The 16,954-nt window shown below is 34.2% G+C and overlaps 1 protein-coding gene across 3 annotated transcripts in view; it reads right to left on the reverse strand.

The window, feature by feature from the left end:
- The window catches only part of LOC129779519 (uncharacterized), a 61,900-nt gene extending 47,737 nt beyond the window's left edge, over positions 1-14,163 (reverse strand). For all 3 annotated transcript variants that reach the window (XM_055787039.1, XM_055787041.1, XM_055787040.1), the window contains exon 1: positions 13,988-14,163. The gene's annotated coding sequence lies outside the window, so the exon portion shown is untranslated. The remainder of the gene's footprint in view (positions 1-13,987) is intronic.
- Between the last annotated feature and the right edge of the window lie 2,791 nt (positions 14,164-16,954).

Below are 16,954 nucleotides of genomic sequence, written 5' to 3' on the forward strand. Positions count from 1 at the left end.
AGGACTAATTGCAGAACGGCACTAAAATATCAATATCAAGACGTGGTTATTTACTGAGTGCAGAACACTTCTTTTTTACTGCTTTATACTCGCGTGAAAACCAAATTGCTATCATACTTACACCTTACACCAGAGAAGGTCATTCCGTATTCCGTCAATATACATCTAGCAGGGTAAACAACCCAAGGATGGCGGGCGACCACCGGGCGGCGACTAGAATAGTTCTATAAATAAGCTTCGCTTTTTTTACTGACTTTCCAAGGGAGTGTTAATTTTAACTGTTTACGAATCGACTTCACTCCGAGGGTAGCTGTGGTTGGAAATCGTTTCGTACAGTGCACGTCTTTAAACTTCGAATCGAATGGGTGTTCGTATTACAGTGCCAAGGATTTCACCCTCTAGATGGTGGGTGTGTGGTGAGTGGGTGGTACAAGGCACGGCGTTCGGTAAAAGTGTTGTTGAGTGTTTGCTTATTTTGTTGCCTGCCGGTAGCAATTACAGTTAATCGAAATTGTACAATTCATTCGACTTCTCTTGAATTGGGCATATTGGACAAATAAACAAATTATCTGTTTTGTATTGCCGTCTTCGTTTAGTTCCTTGTTGAGGAGGATGTGTTTTTCGTTGCCATGATTGAAGCCCACAGTCATGAAAACAAAAAATAAAAATAGCAATAAATGGATCTATAAAACCACACGGAGTGAGTGCGACAAGTATTTCTAATTACTTTTGGTTCCAAGATACTTTGATTCGGAAGACCAGCGTTTCCTCGTAATTTTCAGAGAAAAATAAAATATGGTCATACTTTTATTGAATTTAAAACGATTTGTTAATTTTCTATGATGAATGTACTCGTACACATTTTGTCCCGGAGATTCCCTTTTTTTACCAGTCCTCCAAACACCTGCATGAACGTAAGCTCAGTGCCTATACATTGCATTTTCAGGGAAGGAAAAATATATGTAGAAGCCAATTTGAATCCGAACATACCCCTCCAATGACCCAAACGTCCATGATTGAAACTACACTTATTGGTAAACATGCTTGTGTAAACTTAATTTTTTTCAGACTCATTCATTCTCCATTTTTCTTTTTCCTAAGAAAACGTAGAATTGGATAAATATCTTCGCTGATATTCAAAAAATGACATTCACACGTTAGGAATTTTTGAGCTTGAAATTCAGAACTCATCAGAGTACGGCTTGGAACGAAAAATATAGGTCAAACTAAAGCTTACCTAATCGGTTTGCAAACCATAGTGGGTATTCGGTACGCAAGTCGTCATTTCTTGGAGGAAGCGAGGAATCCAAATATAAACCTTCGATGGAAAAGGATTTTTAGACTTCTGAAAACCGATTCAGGAAAAATTCAACATTTTGTATCACATCGAAGGGGTTATGGTGTGAAATTAACCAACCGAACAAAGTTTCCCAACGAAAGTTCCCTCGTGGAGGCGGTTATACGATAGTCTGGTGTCTGGTTTGTCGGCAGCGAGTTTTAGGAATTTGCACTCCAGCGAAGAATCAATATGTGTGTCTCCGCTCCACAAATAAAAGTATCAATGTCAACGTTGAAAAGTGGGACGTATCAAAAGTTAGATGTCCTCCTTCGCTGAAATCACGAAATTCCAATGTTGTTGTTAATTAGGAGGGCAACGCCTCCCATAGCTGAGTATTCATAATAGCCAATAAGCGTCGATAAAAATGCATAAATATATTTAATTGATCCACTTTAGTTTTGCTTATTTCACATGATAAATGATTTCAAAGATGGAATGAAAAATTTAAAAATGTAGAGGAAAGTCGGGAAAGACGGACACCTATGTATGATTGATAAATTACATTTTTATTTTAAATTTTAATGAAGTACACATATGCAATACATTGTATCAATACCTTTGACACTTACTGTGTACACCTAGCTGGCTTCCTGTTAAAATTGTAAATAAAAATGGGTGGGTTATATCTATGATATAACCGCAAAGTTGACGTGGGACTACCTTAGCTTAGTAATCATTTGTTTGCATTGATTAAATTTTTGATTAAGTTTGCATTTCTCAAGTGTACGTACTTTTTGAGCCGCGAATTTACTTGATTTGATGAACTTCAGGCACTCAGTTTCGATTTTGACATGTACGTCGAACGCATATTGTTTAATCAATAGGCGTTATCGCAGCAAATGGTTATCAACATTTTGACTAATCAGCAAAGGGTATGCGTAGAAATTCAGTTAATTACGATAGAAGCGTAGAAATATACCCTATCAATTGATGCTAACATCTTTCCGATCCAGTAAGAAATGTTCGAGTTATAAGCATTCGGAATCTTTCATTTTTTCCTGCATGTTCTGTGTTTAGGTTTTCATTTTACCCCCTATATACTCCGGTTAGACGTAGTCCCACGCCAAAAAAGGAATCTACAAAGAGCAGCTCAATGTAAATTTTCGTCTGCAGAAAATAAATTTCCCATTGTTATCAAGTATTTTTTAGGGTATTTTTCGTCACGTGAGTGTTTTACCATCACTATTCTTCCAGTTTATCGAATCAAGGTAAGTTTTTTCATTTTTACTTCAGAAATATTCATGAAAAAAAATACTAATCAAGTTGGGTAAGACGCACCTTTTATCGAAGAGAAAGACAAACAAAGATGTCGGACATATTAATTTTTCAAAATTTTTGCTTCAAAAATAAATTTTATTATGAAAGGAGACCTAGACTATCAATTCGTGGAGAGATAGCTACATATTTTATGTGAAATTCACAAAAAAAATCAATGTTTACTTAAAGTTAATTCGTTCATTTTTAAAAAGTTCATTTACATAAGTTTCAAGGAGCAGAATTCTCAATTATATTTTTATAACTATATACAGGTAAACTTCGATATAACGTACATTTCACTTTCAAAATTGTACGTTGTATCGAATTGTATGTTATATCGAAGCATAATAAAGTACTCACAAACGTAGTCTATAATACATGATTGTGTTGCTCTTTTAGTAAATTTAATGAATAACTTCAATCAGAAGACGAAGCCAGCCTGTCTCATGATGTTTCCCTTCGTACTGTTGATTAAAGCCTGATTCATTTAGAATCCGGAATCATAAAACCAGCTGTATTTCGGGATTGATTGAAGGTACAAAACTTGTTTTAGCATCACAATACAGATAATTCATTGTTTTATCAGAGAAAAAAAATTGAAGAAAAATGTCCTTTACACTTTGGAAATGTGTACGTTATATCGAGTGACGTTATATCGAAGTTTCCCTGTATAAACAATTTTCACAAATCTATGGTTAGTAAGGTAGAAAACCGATTACTCGCGGTCCACTCGAGTTAGTAGTACCAACTTAAAAAAAAAAGAAAAATGTTCAGTGGGAATCAAAATTACAATTTTCCGGTATACAACCATTCCATGCCAAACCGATATAGTGGTTCTCAGATTTTCGTCAAAAGTGGTAGTTTTATTCTTTATCGCAAATTATGAGACCCGTATTTTTTTAATTTTTTTTTTGTTAGGGTGACCATTTCCATTTTAGAGTGGTCCAAAAAACCATTTTTTTCCTCTTTTTTCCAAAAATGACTTTGGTTCAAAAATTCATAACTTTTGAACTACTAGACAGATTCAGATGATCGACATATCAAATTAAAGCCAATCACAAAACTACCAAAATAAGAAAAAATATTTTTTGGACCATCGAGTAACTTTGAAAAAATCATAACTCGAAAACAAAACAAAACGCCTCCCTGGTTTCGAGATATGTTATGTGAAAAATACTCAGCTTTCCATAAAAAATATAAAAAAATATAGCGCCTTTGGTTCCGAGACTATGAAAACAATAAAAAACGAATACAATCAATAATAACGAGAGTAGAATTCAAATTTTCTGCAGGTACAGTATTTTTTCAAAAAAGACCATGTGATTGGCTTATCGATCTAAATCTAGTCCAAAGTTATCAATGTTTCAAAAGAGTCATTTTTGGCAAAATTGCGAAAAAATGGTTTTTTGGACCACCCTAAAATGGAAATGATCACCCTTACAAAAAAAAAATTGCGATTAAGAACAAAACTACCACTTTTGACGAAAATCTGAGAACCACTATATCGGTTTGGCATGGAATGGTTGTATATATTTGACAGAATGTATAGTACTCTGTTTTTCAGCAAACAATAAAAAATTAAAATTTTTGAGGTATAAATTGTATGTATATAGACAAAATTGAATATAATATAAAAAAAACTATTCACTAGAATTATAGTAATTATTGTAATAGACGAATTTCATGCCAATTCGTCTTAGAAGTTGGCAGCATTATTTAAGATTGTAATAAAACATTGTGGGTGTAAATAAATTGGCCATTTAAGCAGCTTTGCATACTTGAAATCTTCAAAAAAGGAATAGACTACTTCAAGAGAAAGTTTTGTTTTCTTCATTGTTTACGAAAATTCCCAACTAAAAACTATGATACCTACAAAATTTTGACCACACAGAATGAAATGTAGGAAATTGTTTGAATTTTCATAAAAAACACATTTTTTTTTAAATCACGCTAAAAAATTTTTTTTATGTTTTCTCAACAACTTTTTCATGTTTCCTTTGAAAAAATAACAACTTATCCTAACTTTTTTTTAAGTCAAAATGACGATATAGTGTATTCGATAAAGTCTTAGACTTTATTAAAATATGAACTTTTGTCAAAGACTCTTTATCTTTTATAGTATCTGAAATATAAGGTATTTTTGTAGGGAGACTCCTGAAAAAATAATGTTTTATTCGTAACATTTTTGTGTGTAAATTCATACGTTCGACACATTCTTGACGTGTTTCTGAGTAGGGAAAGCATGGAGAGCATTCAATCACCACAATATATACACACAAAAATGTTACGAGTAAAACATTAAAAGTAATTTTTCGAAGAAAACACGAAAAATTTGTAGTTAGAAAAATCATTCCCTGTAACAGTGCTCTTTTTCTGATGTATGGGTGACTTATTTTTAAATGTATGGACTATTCATATAATTATTGTTCAGGATTTTAAAAAATGTCTTGAGAAAAATGAATTTTAATTTTCAAAATAATTTTTATTCATTTTTTTCCCATTTTTTTGATGTTTTTTAATGGAAATTTAAACAATTTTCTATATTCCATTCTCTCATCAAAATTTTGTAGCTTTCACCATAGTCAGATTTTTTTTAAACATTTTTTCGAATAATTTTAACTAAAAAAAACTATGATACCTAACAAATTCTGGTTAGCGAATGAAATATAGTACACTGTTCATGCTTCCATAAAAAAATAATTTAATAAATTTGAAAATATTCATTGCAAACAAATTATTTTGAAAATTAAAACTCGTTTTTCTCAAAAACATATATTTTCAAAAATCTAAACGGAAATCATATGAATAGCCCATACAATTAACAACAATTCAATCATATATCGGAAAATGGGCACTGTTACGAAGAGTTTTTCTAACAAGAATTTTTTCATGTTTTCTTTGAAAAATTACTATTAATGTTCTACTCGTAACATGCTTGTGATTGACATGTTCTGCAAACATCTATGTATTTAGAAACATGCCGAGAAGATGCCAAACGCTAGAATTTACTCACAAAAATATTTCGAGTAAAATTTTTTTTTTCAGCAGTTTCCATACAAAAATGCCATATATTCCAGAAACTTTGAAGGATAAAAAGTTAGCGTCTTCGACAAAATTCCGTATTTTAATAAGATCTGAACCTTTGTCGAAAACACTAGATCGCTATCTTGACTATGAACAAAATTGAAACATGAAACATTTAATTTATTAATTTTTAATTTGAAATTTTAAATTAATTTTTTTTTGAAAATTAAAAAAAATGTTTTTGAAAACAATGAATTTCAATTTTATTTTTGTTTTTCGATATCAGGAGTGTAGATAGGAACTTCATTCATCTAATTAGGTGGCACGAAATCTCTCTGCAAGGCCGTGGTTATGGTAAGAGGAAGTCAACGAAGAGAATCGATCAAATCAGATAGGACCTTTTCAAAATTAAGGCAATATTTGAACTATGTTAACCTCTATCTATAAAGATAAGAAAGTTAGATTCTTTATTTCTTCGACTATTTTGGTCACCCTATTTTTGACAACATGAAAATAAGCGCTCTATTATATGTAACAACTTTGTCGAAGACAGTTTTTGTCTGGAGAATAACTGTCGAGCTCTAAATGCTAATTTCCACTTAAATGCATCTCCTGGACCATTGTGCATTGTGTTAATCTACAAAATCTTTAAAAACAAAAAAGGCACAGAAGGGTTGTGTCTGAGACACGACCGCATAGTTGACCTAGGATTCCGTTAGGCTATCTGTTGATTTTGGATATGTTTGAAGAATTACATCGTTAAACTCTTTGATAATGATTTGGTGGTCCTGAGAAGGGCCGTTTTGTTTGGTTGTTGGACATTGCTCCACCAGTGTTTACAACCGAGTGAGGATGCCAGACGGATGATAATTAGTCGTTACATGGTGCATATCAGATAGAATATGTCGAAGTGACCCTAGACGAGATGCCTCCTGTATTATGTATGGATGAAATAAAGAAAAAAAAACTCATCAATGTTATATAAGAAAATTATAAGTACCGGACACAATTATCAATTTTTCTCATCAGTAAAAACATGTTACTTTAATATAGAGAAAACATATTTGAAAAGGAAAAGATAATTTTCTTTTATAATTTTTACTTTCTGAGTGTTTATTCAACCCAATGCGAATTTTAATTGGACTAACAACACCTAATACTATATGAAAAGCATATGGGAAACCACTTTTTCGAATATTTATTCACTTTTCCGACTTTTCTGGCCGTATGAATTTTCCTTGGTGAAAATGAAAATGAACACAACAAAACAGACAGCTTAATCCGATTGACCCGTTCTCGGTTCTTGGTTTTTATTTATGAAAATTTAAATAAATCGTTTCATATATCAAGTCATTTCTAAAACATCTGCTGCCATATACAATTTTACACTTACAGTTGTGCTAAATGTTTTACAATACACGATCGGTTATTGATATAAAATTTCACGAAGTAACCAACATTTAAGTTCCAAAATTTAATTTACTAGAATTAATCACTCACCTTACTTGCAATATAAAAATGCCCCCGACTTGCATATATTTGCAATGCCGATTTCTCCCGAGCACCTTGGTTTTGATGTCTCTGTTAGGGAACACATTTCGGTAGGAACAAAAATTCCCCCTACTTTCATGGATTTGTAATGCCGATTTCCCCCATGCAACTTGGTTTTGATGTCTCTGTTAGGGAACACATTTCGGTGGGAGTTAAAATTCCCCCTACTTTCATGTATTTGCAATGCCGATTTCCCTCGGGCACCTTGGTTTTGATATCTCTGTTAGGGAACACATTTCGGTGGGAACAAAAGCTCCCCCTACTTTCATGTATTTGCAATGTCGAATTCCCCCAGGCAGCTTAGTTTTGATGTCTCTGTTAGGGACCCGACGCATGTGTCGTCAATTTCGACCAATCAAAAGAGGGTATTTCCGTTAGGATAGGGGTTGAAATTTTTCAATTGTTCGATGGTTAGTTTCATCACATATATTATTTTAATCAATATAAAAAATGGTTATGAAGTGCCGAAATCGATTGACGCAGAAATTTCATCAATCCATCATGAAATGACTGAGCAATAAGCGTTTGAAATTGGATAATTTTCACGATGTGCTCGATTTTCGATTTTCAATTTGTACCCCAATATGTTCCTGAAAGACGTAATCCTACGTCAAAAAACGATTTTTTTTTCTTTATTTTCAATATTGTTATCCACCACACCTAGAGACAACAAGATAGAAACATTCGTGTACTGCATCTCAAAACTTAAAGTTATGAAGTTTTAAAATGACGTATTCGATCTTCATGCGTTGGTTACGAAGTTACAGCATTTCTAAAATCTCTTAAAAATTTTGACTCCGCGCTTTGTTTTTTTAATTTTTTGTCGAATGTAAAATTAACGACAGAGTATTGCATAGTAGGAATAAGATTTGGAGTGAAATTTTTGTTAAAAAATTCTTATTGAAGTATTATCCTATTAACCAATTAACACGTTTTCCAATGTGTACCTTTGGTAGAAACCATTTACTTCCGCACGTTTTGACTTGTGTGAAGTTACTTGCTTTGCTTGCAAGTTTTAAGGCGGCTTTAAACTTTGGCAGTTAATTCGCCTCTATGTGTTAAGTTAGCGGATGAAAGTTCAGCGGATAAAAGTTTTTGTTGCGTGCTAGTTTCTGTTCAACGTCTTTCTAGATTTAATGAATAATGAATTATTTCAGTTGAAATAAATTGATTGTTCATCAAGTAACTTCAAAATCATGCTCATCAGATAGAGAATTGAATCATCCATCTTTCCACACAATTCATTTTTTTCTTGATCGTGACAGAGAACATTTATAGACTGAAACGTGAGCATGGGTCAATATAGGAAAATATACAGAATTTTGAAAATCGAAAAAAGTTGTTCGAATAGAGTTATCGAAGTTATTCGATAGAGAAATATTTTACCTGAAAAACGCACCTTTCAATTTTTAGCACGCCATTCTCAATAGCTTCGAGATAAAAAATTGAAAAAATTACTGAAAATGTATCTCACTATGATATATCGAGAAATATAATCAAAAAATAAATTCCTAAAAAATTTAAGTACTAAACAAAATCTTGAAATACTGATTTTTTTTAGGATTTTGAAATTTAGTACTACTATAATTCGTATTTAAATGTGTTCCTACGCCTTTTGTAGATATGTGTGATTTTTTCAGATAATAAGATGGTTCTCCTATACGGTTCACTATACGAGCTATGGTGAAAAAATGAGTTTTGACGTAGGGTTACGTCTTTCGGGAACATATTGGGGTACAAATTGAAAATCGAAAATCGAGCACTTCGTGAAAATTGTCCATTTTCAAACGCTTATTGCTCAGTCATTTCATGATGGATTAATGAGATTTTCGCGTCAATCGATTTCGGCACTCCATAACAATTTTTTATATTGAAGTAAATAATATTTGTCATGAAGCTAACTATCGAACAATTGAAAAATCTCAACTCCTAACCTAACGGAAATAACCACTTCTGATTGGTCGAAATTGACGACACGTGCGGCGGATCCCTAACAGAGACATCAAAACCAAGCTGCCTGGAGGAAATCGACATTGCAAATACATGAAAATAGGGGGAGCTTTTGTTCCTACCGAAATGTATTCCCTAACAGAGACATCAAAACCAAGCTGCCTGAGGAAATCGGCATTGCAAATATATGCATGTCGGGGGCATTTTTATATTGCTTTGTTTGGTTTGTTCCCGCTCGCGAACGGGTCGTTAGGTTTAATTTTGTTGTGTTCATTTTCACCCAAGGAAAGTTAATACGGCAGAAAAATTGGAAAAGTGAAGATATATTAGAAAAAGTGATTTTCCATATGCTCTACATATAGTATTAATTGTTGTTGTCCAATTAAAATTCGCATTGGGTTGAATAAACACCCAGAAAGTAAAAAAATATAAAACAAAATTACATTTTCCATTTCAAATAAGTTTTCTCTATATCAAAGAAAAATTGATAATTGTGTTCGGTATTATCTTATATTACATTGGTGTTTTTTTTTCATTTATTTCATCCATACATAACACAGGAGCCATCTCGTCTAGGATCACAAAGGGCAGTTTCCATCATATCTCGTTCCACTTCGGTATCTTTTATCTGATACGCACCATCCAACGACTGTTTACTATTCTTGTGTCATCATCACTCGGTAAACACTGGTGGAGTGAACAAACCATACCCAACAACCAAACAAAACGGCCCTTATCAGGGCCACCAAATCATTATCGAAGAGTTTTACGATGTAATTCTTCAAACATATGCAAAATCAACAGATAGCCTAACGGAATCCTACGTCAACTATGCGGTCGTGTCTCGGACACGACCCTCCTGTGACTTTTTCTTTTTTTCCCATTCTCAGTAGGCTTTGAAACGAAAATTTGAGAAAATACTCAAAGTATATCTACTTTGGTGCACCGCGACAAAGTATAACAAAATTCTATCCTCGCGTAAAAAAAATCGTAAAAAAAATTATTAGAGTTTTCACAACTGTTTTGCGATGCTTATTTATTGAACTATTTATTATCAAATACGAATTCGAAATGGTTCGTTCATACAATAATATCTCAGTACTGAATGATCCACAACAACGTTATAGAAATCAAATGAAAGATAGTTGATAACGTAAATTGAATTTGCTATCTTTGAAAAAAACAGAAAGAAATCGATTTCTCATATTTTTGTTCAGTACATCTACATGCATCTAAATACAAATTTCTCTGTAAAATATTCCGTATAAATCCATGTAATTTATGATTTAAAAAGATTTATATCCCATCTTCATGCGTTGATATTTCGCGATTTTAAAGCATTTCAAAAATCGCCTAAAAAATTCGACTATGCTCTCTGTTCCTTTATTTTTTTTTTTTTAGTGTGAAAAAGTTCTATTTCCATTTTCATTAAATTTATCAATTTCCCTCCTACAACTCGTATACATTTTGGCCAACACCTTTCCTCATACTCTTTTCCGGCCAACGAAAATTTGGCTGAAGATGGATAAAAGTATTCTCTATCCAATGAGTATTATCTCAAAAATGTGTGTTGGGTCCTTTCAAATAACTTTTTTAAATATTCTTGAAATTAATTTATTTCCCCCATACAAGTTGTATAGGTTTTGGCCTATAATTTTGTCTAAGACCCTTTTCCGACCAATGGAAATTTTGCTAAAGATAGATGAAGATATTCTATATCGAAATGTGTTTTGGGTCCTAATAATTATATACTAACAAATAACTTTTTTTTTCAATTTTCTTTAAAATAATTATTTTCTTCGATACAACTTAGCTTATAACTTTTCTCATACCCTTTTTCGATTAATAAAATTGTGGCTGCAAGATAGGTGAATAACTCTCTTGTGGCTGCTCTCTATCGAATAACTTCGATAACTCTATACGAACAACTTTTTTTGATTTTCAAAATTCTGTATATTTTCCTATATTGACCCATGCTCACGTTTCGGTCTATAACTTTTCTCTGCCACGATCAGGAAAAAAATGAATTATGGGGAAAGATGAATGATTCAATTCTCTATCTGATGAGCATGATTTTGAAGGTTGTTACTTGATGAACAATCTAAATTGATTGTTTCAACTGAAATAATTCATTATTCATTAAATCCAGCAAGACGTTGAACAGAAACTTGCACGCAACAAGAATTTTTATCCGCTAATTTTACACAAGTCCGTAAAGAAGGAACGCGAAAACGAGAAATCTCGTGAGCGGTCCGCAAGGTGTTAGGCACAGCTCGTGTGTAAGTTATTAGGTATAAAAGGAGCCATTCCCTATTTTACTATTACGTAGAGGCGAATGAACTGAAAAGTTTAAAGCCTCTTTAATCCAACATCATCATCATTTACTATTACGCATTTGGAAGCGAATGAACTGAACAATTTAATCATCAATGTACAATACAGTCTCGTTCTTAATGTCACAAACTCGATGGCTTTATACACCACGTAGAGAGAAGTTCGAGAGAATTTGAAAATTCTTTTATCCATTCTCTTATTCACCCATTGGGAGTTTACAACAAACCAGATAAAAAAAAGTTCATCGTTTTGCAGTATCATTTCCAAGAAAAAAAAGTTCAAGAAATGGTCACTTGATAAACACTCATAATACCATAAGAGCGAAGAAAACGTTCAAAAATATGAAATAAATACATATACAGCGCGGGCTCGATTATATACAGTTTTTGGTTTCTTTTCACTGTATATAATCGAATCGAAATTTTTTTTTTATTTGTTTTTATTTTGCATGTATTTTTGGTTTTTTGAAAATAAAGGAGGAATTCGATTTTTGATTCATCCCCTTAAAGTCAGAAAACACCTTTCTCACATGAAAAAAATTAATTTATCCAGATTCTCTCAGGAGGTGAAAGACAATCATATTTGATGAAAAAATCCTCCTACGCATATGTTCGAATTTCAACAATGACAGAGTTGTAGAACTTTTTGTTGTTGTTTCGGACTCTGTTGCCTCAAACTGGTTCTACATTAAAAAGTACGCTACGGAAGACGATTCTGATACTTTCATTTGAAAGATGAGAAAATTTAGTTAAACTAGATTGTTTCTATCCATTAGATAGAAGTTCTTTATCCGCTCTACAATTTGTAATTTAACGCCCAACTTCTATCTTTCTTAATTTAGCTGCAATATCGATATAAACAATTCCTGGTGAAAATGCAAGTAAAATCTTCAAAAATCACGATTTTTATCCTGCTGTACATATAATAGCCACTTAATATTCACCTTAACGTTGAAAAGGTACATTTCTTCTTGAAATAAGCCATATATGAAATATAAAAAAAAATATTTTTTTTCCAAACTGAATATAATCGAGTCCAAAATTGTATATAATAGAATTACATATAATCGAGTCTGCATATAATCGAGTCCGACCTGTACATAGTTTATTGTATTCGATTAATCCTGCAATTGACATTTTTTACTCTACTCCATTTGTGGTATCACACTTTTATCAGAAATTCCGTTCAATGGAGCACAGATTTGAAAAATTAATCTGCTATTTATTTTTTTTTTAATGGAAGAAAAATAAGTCATCGTTTAGAGTCTATAAATTATCAGAATAAATTACAGAAATTGAAGCGACGGGTGGAGCATATATCATGTGAATATATTCAATACTAGAAAACAATGTAATAAATATTCACAATAAATTTTTCTATTCTTTCTGATTATTGTGAATATCCACTAGCACATTGTTGGAACGTGCTCCCGTGGCCGAGTGGTTAGCGTCATAACTAACATGCCGGGTGTTCGGGTTCGATTCCCGTTCTGGTCGGGGAAATTTTTCATCAAAGAAATTTCCTCCGACTTGCACTGTGATCACGCGTATTCTAGAGCTTGCCATTCAGAATGCATTCAAGGCGTGTTATTTGGCATAGAAATCTCAACTAAGTACTAATAAAAAATGACGCAAGTCATACTACGCTGAGACGGCGAAGTTCCTCTAGGAACGTTAGTGCCATTGAAGAAGAAGAAGACATTGTTGGAATCAGCTAAATTCTAATATTTAACAAGCTTTTCGAAACAACAAAAATGGTTTCAGGTACAAATTAAACCCGATGTTTGATCGGAATTATGATTAGTTATGGTTAGAATTAAAAGATGCCGCCGCCAGGAAGAGCTTCATACATATATACGACAGCAATCATTCTCAAACTATTTAAGTAACAAGAACAATAAAAAATGTCAGAATATCCCTCAAAGAACGAAACGGTTTAGATGGAACAACGCCTCCGATGCTTTTCACAGCACTCCCAAGAATATGATTCAATAATGGTGTGAATTTATAACGACTGCATCGTTTTCCGTCTCGCCGAGTCCCTAATTGATAGCCATTAGTTGAATTCTTCACATCACACTCGAGCACAGAAAGAAACCGAGTAGAACGGCTTCCGTTGAAGAACATCTACACATATACTGTCCATCGTTTGCAGCACATCAATTATGCAACAATTTGTCCGAGTTGTTCTACAGTTTGTCTCCTAGGCCAGAAGCAGCATATCGGTTCCTCGCTACTCAATTTTTTTTTTGGGGAAATTTTCACTGACTCGCTTCCAGCGGCCGCATCGCATCTTGTTTTAATCTTCTCATCACACCGTCACGCATCGAGAAACACTAAACTTTGATGTCACAAAAATTTTAAAATCTAATTATTTCTCGATTTTCTACCGGTCTGTCCGTCTTTCAAGTTTCTTTTTTACTTGTCTCACACTACTCGACTGACACTTCACCATCATTAGCCAGCCGGAATTGAACGGAACGAAAAAGATGTGCGTATTCCATTAGCCAGATGTCCTTTCGCTGATAGATACCTTTCTCCGTCTTCTTTTGTTGGTTTGGTCACTTCGAGAAAGCAAGCTTTCGCCACACAATTTCCAACAGAGCACCACCGCACACGATAAAGGCGACTAAGGAAAATGTGCACACTTTACACAGCTCAACGGAAACCCCCTCTGAGATCGGTATTCCACTGGACTGTGGAACCACTTGTTGAAACACGTTTGAGCAGAATTTTCCGCCAACAGCGCTTTTTATAAAACAGGAGCGCATTCATCCGGGGGTGTTCATGAGGGCTGTTCATCGTGCCAAGTGAACAGCCAAGTTTTCCACGCACATCCCAGACACAGACCGGTGTGTTCATTCGGATTGGCACACGAAGGCTGGCTCGCCGTGGTTTGTTTTTCCCGAGCGTATCGTTTTCGGTTTTACTACGGGCTTTCATTCATAAATTGAGGCGTTCTATCGAGCGTAATGTTGTGTATGCAGCGAATAGCCTCGAGCAGGTGAATGGGTTCTGCTGGCGCGGGGGTGTGCTTAAAGCAAACGTTGGGCGTTCTGTGAGTTTCCGGCGGCACGGGGATAGAATTGCGAGAAATTATAGGAAAAAAAGCGAATAAATAACTGAATTTCGCTGACATGTTGATTGTCGAACGGCGAATACGGGGAAATACAGAATGTTAGGGAATAACCGATGCGTAAATTATCGGTTGTGACGTGACCATGTGATTCAATATGCTGCCTTCCTGTTTGCCAAATGGAAGAGAAGCTTGTCAAGTTAATCCGGGAAAATTGAAGTAGAAAACTCGAAGAATCGAAACTGAGCAATTTCCACGAAATTCGTACCATTATTCATATCAGTAGTTGACGAGTGGAATAAATTCGAATATAAACACAAACATATTCCAAGGCTGGTTTCATTCAGCGTATGTTTGTTGACATTGGTGCCATTGACCATATACCAGCGTCTGCCTACAAACCTGTTCGATTGCATCCGTTTTATCGTCAATTTATATCGCGCGATGGATTCCACGAATCGTTTTTTTAAACAGGCAGCTGGAAAAACACCCTTGTCGATTACGTTCCGAAATCAATTCGATACCTGTCTGTGATGTGGAGTTTCAGACTAATGAACTCAATCTGAGCGGAAAAGGAAAGATGTGACTAGATTTGATGAAACACGGCAAAAATCGAACCGTTAAAATTGATACAAGGAACAAAAAAGTTGATTTGTCTATACTATTATTAATTGTTGTTCAAGAACCGTTTTGCCTATGTCTGTGTAGTATTTTTGTGAAAATTTCCACCTTTGCCGATCTGAGCACCATGGTCGAGAACAGCAGTAGCTGCTTCCGATATGTAGGACATCATAGGAGAAGTGTCAAGTGTCTCTGTCAAGCTTTTCTTGGGTGGACACTTTGAATGAGAACTATCAAAATACTCTCCAAAAATATTCTGCCAGTACAGCGCCCAGAAGCACGTGATATCGATGCTGGATTTTTTGGCGTGGGACTACGTCTAACCGGAATATATATGGGGGGTAAAATGAAAACCTAAACACAGAACATGCAGGAAAACATGAAAGATTCCGAATGCCTATAACTCGAACATTTCTTACTGGATCGGAAAGATGTTTGCATCAATTGATAGGGAATATTTCTACGCATCTATCGCCATTCATAGTGTTTCGACTGGAATATATTTCCCCAACACAGACTTCCAATCCATGGAGCGTGGGGAAATTCGCATTGCAAATACATGCAAGCCGGGGCATTTTTTTCCGACTGTATGAGTGCCTGAGAAAATCATCTTTGCAACTAAATGTGAGTACTCACTGAATTCTTACGCATACCATTTGATGATTAGGCAAAACTTTGATACCCATTTGCTTGAATAACGTCTATTGATTAAAAAATATGCGTTCGACGTACATGTCAAAATCGGAACTGAGTGCCTGAAGTTCATCAAATCAAGCAAATTCTCGGTTCGAGAAGTACGTACACTTGAGAGACGCAAACTTCAGAGGGAAATGTAGAATAAAATAATTCTTCCGTTCACATATTTTGTCCGAGGCATCATACCAAATGTAGAAGGACTGTCATTAAATTTACTTGTAATAACGAACATAATCTATCACAATGCTTTAATTAACCTTACATGGCATTTGTTCAATCTCTTCACTCACAAAGCAAACATATTGAATTCAACTGAACTCGGAAATTGTTTCATTCAATCAAAAATTTAATCAATACAAACAAATGAATGCTAAGCTAAGGTAGTCCCACGTCAACCTTGCGGTTGTATCATAGATATAACCCACTCATTTTTTTTCGTTGATTTTACTCTCACAATTAGAGAGGCGTGTTTTGATGCTGTTTCAAAATTGAAGGTGTTACCGCGATTAAGTCCTTTTTCGGATATGGGAATCAGTGCCTACGATTTTTGGGATAAGTTCTAGAAAAAATTATTATTGCTCCACAATTGCAGTTATAAACGAAACCATAATTCGGTGTGATGCGTAGAAGGTTTAATGCGATACTATTCTTATTGCTTGATTCTACCTATCTCCTAAGTGAAGAGAGTAAGTGAAAAGAGATGATGCGATATCTCTCTTCGGATAGTGGTCGGATGGTGTGCTAAATTCCCTTATTCACGTTAGGCGTGAGCAGAAGGTTTTTTTCATAACTTGGCAAAAGTAATTTTCTTGTTGTTTTATGTAGGGGAACCCGGGGCAAGAGTGCCCATCTGATTATTTTGCCTATTTCCATCTTTTACAATTATTTAACCACATAATTTTGTTTTATACAGATACTGCATATATCTCACATATTATCAGCCAGAAACTTAAATATTTTTCATTGGAAAACAGATAAATACTAACTGAGCTTCTTACAACTGCAATCTATATAAGAGCGCACAGGCGCAAATTAAAGAAATTCCCTCAGTTTCTATATGTTTGCATGACTCCACCCATAAATACAAATAGAATAATCATTTTTCTT

Source organism: Toxorhynchites rutilus, chromosome 3 (assembly GCF_029784135.1).
Source record: "Toxorhynchites rutilus septentrionalis strain SRP chromosome 3, ASM2978413v1, whole genome shotgun sequence".
NCBI classification, from domain to species: domain Eukaryota; kingdom Metazoa; phylum Arthropoda; class Insecta; order Diptera; family Culicidae; genus Toxorhynchites; species Toxorhynchites rutilus.